The sequence below is a fragment of the Thunnus maccoyii genome, chromosome 22, assembly GCF_910596095.1.
Source record: "Thunnus maccoyii chromosome 22, fThuMac1.1, whole genome shotgun sequence".
Classification (NCBI taxonomy): Eukaryota; Metazoa; Chordata; class Actinopteri; order Scombriformes; family Scombridae; genus Thunnus; species Thunnus maccoyii.
Window position 1 is genome coordinate 10,467,156 of NC_056554.1, and position 10,646 is coordinate 10,477,801.

The 10,646-nt window shown below is 38.1% G+C and overlaps 1 long non-coding RNA gene across 1 annotated transcript in view; it reads left to right on the forward strand.

Annotated features, from left to right (window-relative positions):
* Positions 1 to 10,646, forward strand: part of LOC121889017 — an 85,674-nt gene that overhangs the window by 38,779 nt on the left and 36,249 nt on the right. The gene's annotated exons all lie outside the window — the stretch shown is intronic.

A 10,646-nucleotide genomic window follows, 5' to 3' on the forward strand; every position in this document is an offset into this window, starting at 1 on the left:
TCAGCTTTCTGGAGAAAACTGACTGTGACCTGGTTACTAAAGTGCATGTAAACACACTGCATGATAATACAAGTCAATGATTTCTGTCAAACCTCTTTTTTCTCAGAGTACCATGATGAATGATCATTTTCGAATTGATCACTCCACATAACATGCATCTTTACAATCACCACAACAATATGATCTTAATTGTCATATTATTGTAGTATTGTTTTCAAAGTCAGTAAGTAATCATGTTAAATAATCATGATCTCAATATTGACCAAAATAATTGATTCCTGTCTATATAGGCACTTATGATGTAGATGATCATTATAGCTCTGAAAACGTTAAAACATATAAATACATTGCTCCCAAATATCTCTGAATGGTAAATGGTCTAAAAGGATCTGCATACAGGTACACATAAGCCTATTTGCCGAAGGGCAGACTGAGGAACATCTGCAGGTGGGCTAAATAAAAGCCATATTACTGGCCACCTAAAAACAATCAAATTAAAGCAAATGACACCTTTTCAGAAAGCCGGCGAGGGGTCTGTCAGCCTGATGGAATCCTCATTTCTCTGGACCATTTGGCAGCGAGTTGCACCCCTCTTTCCCTCGTTCTGCCTTAATGGCCACGCTGACAGACATGATATTCCACATAAAAGGAGCCAAGAGGAACGAGACAGGGTGCAAAACTTTCATTAACTTGATCAGAAGTTGTGTTGCTTCAAGGCCTTGTCAGGGTTGCCCATTATCGCCTTGTCTGTTTTTCCCAGTTTAATTTGTGCTAATGCTGTTACTGAGATTCTGTGTTTATGTGCACAGCGCATGTTGCTGCGTGCCTGGTTTTGTGTATGGGTTTTTTTTTTTTTTTTTTTTTTTTTTAATGTTTTGTTGTTGTTCAAACCATTTATGCAAATTGTGCAAATGCAAAAGTTTCAAATTGTGAAGTTTTATGATGCGACATATGATTCATCCCTCTTTATTTAAGTAGAACAAAAGTTAAGAAAACCTCCCTCCCCAAAGTGACATGTAAAGTATGTGAACTTACTAACCCATACATGGTTACTTATGTAGTGTTTTGCCAAGCATATTATAATCCAAATGCATAGCAGGAGTGCACATTACATTGTAACACTTGTTTGCATAAAAACATGCATGTTTGTGTGTATCCAAGTGTACTAGATGCTCTCAACACCCCGGCTCCTCCCCTCGGCCTCGTTCCGTCGGCACAACTTCAGCAGGCTAATTATAGCCGTCAATCACTGCTGTCTCTCTACATTTTTTTTTTACCCAGCAGCCCCCTTTGTGCCCTTGCCTGCTGCCGCCCACGCTGCTTAGAGCCAGATTAGCTACAGCCAGGCGCAACGAGTTGAACTGCATATGAGAGACAGAGTGAAAAGAAGCGAGGGGATTCATGAGCTGTTGATGGGCTCAATACTTGCTTTGATGGAGATGGTTGTCTAACTCCAAATTGGAGCACTGATGATATACTGTTGAGCTTGACCAAATTAATGTAAGGTACAGAGTGCCTTGAACTGTAAAGATACGGAGCTAGAGAAAGTTCTGGTAATATCAGAGCAGTTAATTCCACCCTTTCTTTGGCACCTTCTCTCTTTACACACACACACACACCAAAATCCTCTTTTTTTTGTAGTCATAACCAAACTGGCTCATGTGAATAATAAGGTTGTTTACTTTTTTTCACTGCTGAACTGCTGAAGTGAATACTTTGCTATTATTCAAATGTTCAAGTTAGGTAAAGACCACAGTAACATTAATCAGCATTAATTAAACATTTTGATTGCACAACCCACGCAACAGAAGTAGCTTATTATAGGCTTCTGCAGGTATGAGACCACACCTGCCTGCTGAAACGGCATCTCCTCCCTCTCACCCCCACTCTGCTTTTTTTTCTGGCTGTCATTACATTTTACACACCTAGGGGGCAGTGTTGTCTTTCCCTGTCAAGTCACAAGTACTGTTGCAGTGAGACACAAAGATGGTTTCTCCTCTCTGTTGGGTTGAGGGAAATGGTGAGTTTTCTCTCACTTCAACAGCTTTTGGAAGGTGTGGGAAGAAGGGAGACCCACCCGATTGATGTGAGATTAGAGAATCTAGACAGGAGAACAAGAGGAGGACAGAGTGCAAGTGAAGGGTGGGCAAAATACACTGAGTGTGAACCTGCTCTTTACTAGTGCCACATAGCATAGCATTTTTTGAGTTTTTTGTCTTTCGGTCGTTGTAACTCATCCTTTCTTTCAAGCAGAACATTTACAAGTACAGCATCTGTGGTATTATCTCTGAGGAGTTTGTTTGCAAATTTATTATTTTTTAGGGGTCCAAAAAAGCCAGAAGTATAAATAATTTGGAAAACACATGTGTAGCTTTCCACAGGAAAACTGGAACTTGTAGGTTGGGAATAGGGGATGGCCTTAATTATACAGAACTTTATGGAAAGTTTAAAAACACAATCGCGTTTGTGTTTATGTCATTTGAGCAATGAATCACTTCAGCCCCAACTTGCCCTCGAGAGAGCAAGATGAAGGTCCAAGAACTGTCTCTCCATCTTTAATCATAGCAACAACCATTATGACTGCTGGAACAGAACTGATCTGAAAACAGCAGCTTGCTATCTGTGCCCTGCAGTGGCTCCACTGTGGATACCATTACATGATAAACACCTTTCACTATCAGAGCCCAGCGCAGTGCAGTACTCTGAGTTCAAGAAAGTTGGATTCAGAAATGGCAACAGTAAACTTGTTGGATTGATTCTGTAACTCAAATGTGGATTGTGCAATTTTTTTTGTATCAAAAAATATGCAGATCTAAGACCAAACTTATTTTGTTTACACAAGTTATATCCTTTTCCTGCCAGTCCAAAAGTTTATGAATTTGCTCTTGCAACCCAAATACTGGATGTGCATTTTACTAATAAAAAGGCCCTAATGATTAAATGATGCCAATCTAGTCTGCAGCATCTAGAAGCCCCTAGATTATTTTTAGATGTTCTAATTGATCATTAGATCATTGGAAAAAAACACCAGGCAGTTTCCAAGTATGGTTTTTACATGACCATGCGTATTCCATGATTACCTCAGAGAAGCCAGCCCTTAAGTGTGATTGGTTCTTCAACTTTGCCCCACCAAGGAGACCATTTTACTATTCTGACTGGTCTACTTCGCAGCAGGCTCAAGACCTTGTGCAAATGAATAGAGGCAAATGTCAGCAATGAGTTGCTAACCTGCTGGGCAAACAACTTCCACCATCAGCAATTCTTCGTGGCTCTACATGTACCTACTGTGAAATTAACTCTGCATTTAATTTCTATCAGACAAGTAAAGGATCCCTGCAGTCCACGTGTTGTGAGTGCAGAAAACTTGCAAAGGTGTGCAAAGAGTATTAAATTGAGGGAATATTTGACTTCCTGTGAAAAATAATATTCATTCTCTGGTTGATGAACATGATACACCAGATTTAATTGTTTGAAGGGGAGGTAGGTGAGAGGGTGGGGGAGGACATCAAGCTTTTTAATCCTAGCCTGTGTCGCCTGCAGCCATGTGAACCACGTCTCTAGCACTCTTTATGGCTCAAAGCCTTTTTACATATCGATGATGTCACCGCTCTGCAGATGTTTTACAGGGTGACTTTGCAGGTGTGTGTATGCACTTGTCTAAGCTCTTGTTAGAGACATGTCAGCTGGTCTAACCCCCCCTCCCAGAAAGGGAGGCTCTTCTTAAAGTGATACCCCACCCAAAATTTGAAACACTCACCCGCTGTAGAGTTGACAAGAAGTCAGAGTTGACTCTGAAGTCCTCAGTGCTCAAATCTGAGCTGCAGAAACTAGGTGTAGTTCCTTTGATCAAAGCTGGAACAAATACAAACATTATTTATCACATTAAATGTCAAACAGCAAAATTTAACTTATTGAAGTAAAGCTGTTGTGATTAACAATGAATAAGGGGGGTTATAAATCTGAAGATTATCCCGGATAGATGTAACTGTTTTTAAACTAAAATTTGATATGGCTAAAGTTGAGATTGCATATTTGAAGTGAGATGCTGCACTAACTTGTCACTAAACATTATCTGGAATGTCTGCAGTGATAAAGTTGATGTTTTGTAGTTTTTGTACAAACAACACACAAGAGGAAAATGGATCCGGAAACTGTGTGTTCCTTCCCAAAAAAATACCAAGAAAATAGTGATTACTTCTCACGTGCTGTGCAGTTTTTAGGTGAGCCGTAACATGCTTCCTGTTAGACCTTTCTTGGACAGCTTAATCAGTAGAATTGGTCAGCTACGGCCTTTCTGTGCCTTGAAGGTCGCTTCCAGACATGTTTTTAGACACATAAAAATACTCTGCTTTGAATAATAATTTGTCTGATATGGTTTTTCCACATAAAAGTTCAATTACATAATTAGGGATTCTTAATATGAAATCTACCCTTTCTTCCTTATTAAAAATCCAGAATCTATGTATATGCAAATATTTTTTATTTCAAACATTTTACTGCTATACACATGTCTCCTATTTCACTGAAAAGTCCGCTGTCAGTGTATATGCACTGGAGGTTTTTAAGTTTCCACATCACACTTGTGTAAGTTGTCCACTGGGCCACGATCAGCTCCAAACTAGTTGTGATGTCACAAATCATGCTCATAGGTACACATCTTAAACTGAGATTTAAGAAGAGCACAAAAAAATTCCCCCTTAAGCAGATGAATGTAAAAACAGCCTTGTAGTGTCAAACTCTCCACATGCATCATTCTGCACAGTGAAGATCAAACATCCAAGTGAAGTCACAATAAGCAGAACACATTTTTGAGTGGAGGGGGACTTTAACTTTCAACATGCTTTTTAACATTGTATTTTATCATCCTTTTGGATTGTGTTAAAGTTGTGAGTCTGCAAATACATTATGAGTGACCCCTATTCCAAAAATAAATTAGGTTTGATCTTGTGGACAGGCAGGTAGGCAGAAGAACGTTCAGGAAACATACTGTAATGTTTTGTTTGGTGTCAGAGTATAAAGTTTAATGTAGTGCACTTTTGTGGATCTTCTGGCTAATGAAGGAGCCAGGGCTGAACCCCCAAAGGTAAAATGGTGGTTTTACCCTGATGGACATAAAGAAGCTCAGCCACAGGCTGTGTACTGTTGCAAAAAGTCACATTTTTGTAGTGTTTGTTCTTCAGCTTTTCTTACATCTCTCTCCCCTTTCTCTGTCTTTGTCTCAGTGTTTTTTTCTTTCTGTCCCTCTTGCAAGCTCTAGTGAACACAAACAGCTTTTGCCAAGGGATTTGTGGATGTGTATGAATCGAGACTGAGACTTGGGAGCACTGGGCGTGCCTTTTGTTAATAGAATACGCATGGTTGGGTCTCCCTGGGGCTGTTAGTGATGAAAGGAGAATGAAAATGTTAATGTTTGTGGAGCTGTCGTGGATTCTCGAAGACCTCTTCAATTTACTTATGTGTACAACAACAGTCCATAGGAGGAAGAATGAATGGCTTTAGAGGTAGAATACCTACATTTCATCCTACATTTAATTGGTTCAACCATAAACAAATATAAAATGGTCACAGGATGTTTTATTTTGAACTTAAGGGTTTGCTCGGAACTTTCTAAAAGTCCTGTTATAATTTAAATAGTGCTGTTAACAGTTTCTGAAATAGAATAGTAATTATGTATACATATGCATCTACTGCCTTGTACAGATGTAGGATAACAACTTTATTTACACCAGAGATTGTTTGGAGAGGGCAGATACTACTTTTCTGTGATGCCATTTCAAACTCATTTACACACAACTTGGACCTGCCCAGCCTCACTGGAGCGTTTGAGGCATGAGTGCATTTGGGAGTGGGCATTTCCACAGTAGTTTCTGAGCAAGATGAGCACATTTCCAGGTCAGTCTTTTTCACCAAGTTATCCATGGTGGTCAGTTGTCCAGTCTCTCCTTTTCTTCATCCCCAAAACAAGCTGGCATGGATACATGGTGGACTCCTGCAGTCATAATTTTACTTTTTGTTTACGGTGTAAACTTGATCAAAAATGATCCTGGCAGATGTGCAAGCAGTGTTGGGTTCCTCAGTGTTTAGTACATGCTGTAAATAAACATGTCACTTCAAGTAGATATTATTACCTTAGACCACCATGGTTGTATAGTGCAGTAAAGAGAGTGAAACTGCTTGATGACTAGTGTAAAGAACACAAGGATAAGCTTGTGGGCACTCGACCCAGGATGGATGCATCTACCTGCTTACAAACTCAAACCAATGACATGTTATCAGTAAACTGTTTGATGCCAGTAAGTCATGCTTTTCCAGAAGTTTGGATCACTTGATTATGTCTCTTTAAATTGAATTGAATTTTTAATCTTTTGTCTTTCTATTTCTAAGCTTTAAGATGTTAGGATCTTTAGATATGAGGTTTTTTAGTATGATTTTAAATCATTTTTACATCAGTCACTTGACACTCTCCATATCACCATCACCTTTTATGGGCGTTGATGATATAAGCTCCAATGGAAATTATGAAGTATTTGAACAGCATTGCTTTAACATCGGTGGGAGGCTAAATTGTAAGCATTTTGCACCTGACCCGCTGAAACATATAAATAACAAAAAATAACTTCATATTCATTGCTACATCTTAACACTAGAAGTCTTGGTATGCATCATGATGATCTAATCTCCCTTTCGGCCGATATAGGTCATAGTTTTGATGTGATTGGCTGCAGTAAAACCTGACTTAAGGATAGATCATATGTGGATATTCTTAACCTTGATGGTTACAAATTATACAACAGAAATATACTTGGCAGACCAGGTTGTGCAGTGTGTCTACATATTGATTCAGGACACTCTGTAAATATTTGTGATGACCTCATTATTGAAAATGGTCACTCAGATTCTCTATTCATTGAGATAAAAGTAAACAATGGTAAAAACCTATTTGTACGGGTGATTTACTGACCCCCAGACTCTTCATCTGAAGATGAAACTGGATGAACCTTTATATTGCATAAATAAAAATAATAAAAATTGTTTTATTCTTGGGGATTTTCATATTGGTATTTCTAAAGAGGATAATGCTAAAAACAATCCCATTAACACTCTATTTTCTTAATCCTTTTTACCCACCATAAATACATTTACTAGAAAAATGAAATTCAGTGAGTCAGTTATTAATAAAATTATTACAAATATTCATAGTGCTTGTGTTGACCCAGGTGTAATGCTTTCAGATATTACAGACCATTTTCCTGTTGTACTCTAAACTGATCTTGCTAAAAAGATTTATTATTAAAACTTTTGTTTTATGTCCTAAAACAAAAGTTAAAGTTCTAAGTGAAAATAACTTTGCGACAACAATACGTAAACCTGCAAGCCAAAATGTGAGTCTATAACTGTAAAGATCCAGTCACTGCATATAATGTGTTAATTGATGAAATAACTGACTCCATTGATTGCATCATCGTGATAGGTGATTTAAACGTGGTGCTGTAGATCATAAATTATGGCTTACTTAGGGGAATCTTAAAATCTATTAATAAAAAGAACAAACTTTATAAACGCTATATCAACAACCAAAGTGATGCAAATAAAGAATCATATACAAAATACAGAAATAAGCTCACACATGTAATACAAATGAGTAAACGAAGACACTACACCAAGCTTATTAAAGATTCTCAAAAGCAGAAGCAATCCTGGAAGGGGCTCAACGAAGTCCTCAGCTGGGGTCACAGAAGCACTGTGCTTCCTGACACCAAAATCAAACACAATTCCAGAAATACCAGCAGTGATTTTGACAATGCTGATCTTGCTAACAGTTTCAACAATTATTTTATCACCATTGGTGAAAATATCTTTTAACAAAATTAGCTAACCGGAGGGTACTACTTTTAGACAATGTCTCCAAGGCAATTATTTGAATTCATTCTTTTTTACGCCAACTGACAGAAATGAAGTCCCTAAACTTGTTATGAATATGAAAAGCATCCATTCAGCTGGTACAGATGAAATCTGTAGCAAAATTCTTAAAGTTATTTTGAATGAAATTGAGGAGTCACTTGTTTACTCTGTTAGTCTCTCTACTTTATGGGGTTTGTGCCTAAAATGACAAAGATTGCTAGAATTGTACCTCGTGTCTTCAAATCTGGTGATAAAAATGTACAACTACCAACTATCTATATTGCCTACTCTCCGGAAAGTATTGGAGAGAATTGTGTATTGTAGTCTTTGTGATTACTTTGATAAATCAAATATTATTGTCCCATCACAGTATGGCTTTAGAAAAAAAGAGCATCACTTGTATGGCAATTCTTGATCTCATTGAAAAAATCAGTGACGCTATTGATAAAAGTGATTGCAGCGTTGGAATTTTGATTTATCAAAAGCATTTGACACTATTGACTTTGAAATCCCTCTAAGCAGACTACGACATTATGGTGTCAGGCACAGCGTATAGTTGGTTCAGAAGCTCTATGTATGGGAGTAAACAATATGTATATGTAAATAGTCACAAATCTCAAACTAAAACCATCAAATATGGGGTCCCCCAGGGGTCCATTTTAGGACCTCTCCTCTTCCTTCTGCAGTGTTTCCCCTATATTCATTATACACACTGCTGCTGCTAAAATTTCACATTATAATTAATATCAATTGGCTACTAATGATTTTCACTCACACTGTGTGAGCACAACAACACCCTAGTTACTGTGGAATTGTTTTGACTCATCCTCCCTTTCCTCATTCGTCAAAGGACATCTACGTGAAAGCTACTGTTATAAGAGTTTTGTAGCTCCTTTAAGGAATAGGACAGTGCGTAACTTGTGTGTGTAGCGAGTGTGTAGTTGAGTGAGTGGAGAGAGCAAGCGGCAGAAAAGTGACGGTGAATGCGAGCAGAGGAAAAGTTTAGCAGTAAGTTGTCAATCTGGCAGTAAATGTACAGCACAGGCTAAAGAGTGTCAGTTAATAAATTCTGCAGCTTCTCAAGACCAAGAAGATACTTGTCTATCAAAGGGGGTTAGCCCTGAAGTTAGCGACAATGCATTAGCCTAACCTGACCAGGCTCACTTAAGGTGGACTGACCTTTAGTGTCAGTCTCAGCCACTCTTAAACACAGAACAGAGAAATGTCTGGCAGTTGAGTGTCTTCCAAGTTTTTGATCAGCCTGAATGTAATATCTTTCCCAATACTTGTATAATGTTGTATATATGCTCAGCAACAGACTTTGTAACCTTATTCTGAGTTAGCTTCCCTCACATACACATAAGACTAGAAAAAATCATCTTATAAAGGTTAAGAAACGTAAACTTAAATGCGCAAACTTTAGTGTGGTTTGCAGAGGTCCACAGGTGTGGAATGAGCTTAATAACACTAAAAAATGTCATAATCTGTGTCTGTTTTCAAAAAGAGCTTAAGGCAGCAGTTGCTGCTAACATATGTTTTAGCTTCAATACCCTGATTGGCTAGGAACTTCTTAAGTAGTTACTCTACTCTGAAATTCATTTAAATTGTACTGTTATTCCCACTTGCCATATGTCTCTATTTATTGTATCGTAACTATTTAATCTGTGTTTAGACTCTTTAAAATGTCTTGGGACCATTTAGTAGTATTTTTAGGGTCTTAGGTTAGTCTTAGGTGTTTTGTAGGTTGTAAATGTAACACTTTTCAAATCTAGACAATGTATTAGTGAACATATATTTTAAATACTGTCTGCTTAGTGTATGGGCCCCTATTCTCAAGCTTCAGATAGTTTAACAGGGTGTCCCATTTCACATACTTCCATTATGTCTTATATGATTGTACTTGTATTTTAACTGTTTTATGAATAAACTGAAACCAACTGAAACTAACTAACAGAGGGAGCGCTGTTTAATGACCATGCCAGGCTGCCAAAAACCACAAATCAGCACAAGGCCAAAACTGACAGTTGTTTTTACAGGGAAGCAGTGGGGCTGCATTATTATTATTATTTCTTGCAGAGTTGAATGTGCACTTTTTACTTTGTTTATTTGGACAATGGGGAAAGTAAAGAGACAGACAAGGGGGGGACACTAATGCAATTTAAACAGATAGTGGAGGTCCAATTGTGGTTCCAGAGGCAGAGGCTAACTACTAGATTATTTTTTGTATTTTTGAGTGGAACAAATAGACAAACAAAGTGAGAGACTTGTTGATGAAGGATGTTGCACTCTGAGGTTACCCACATATGTCTTTTCCATAGGGCAAACTGCCTGCCAGTGGATCCTGCCTGTGAATAATCCAAGCCTAAATTGAAGTCAAAATGTCAAGGTTTCAACCACAATGCTGATGGGTCAGTCTACAGTATGAATCATTGTTCCCAGTACAAAATCTAAGAAACAACAAAACATGTGTTTTGAATCAAACCACCCTATGTGAGCACTGGTGTCTTTCGTACTTCTGTATCCTACCTGAACAATATCACAAAAGCTTTAATTTATACTCGGTAGAAAAAGAGGTGTTCTGTGGTTTCTCTAAACTCCCTCTTTCCTCTAGCAAGTGTCAGAGGCAGTTCATATTGGTGCGGCAGAAATGGGATAAAGTATTTCAGCAAATATCCATCTTGACAGTCCATAGATCAGGGAGGGAGGGAGCTCTTCAATGCCTGTTCACCAGAGTGAGCGGCAGT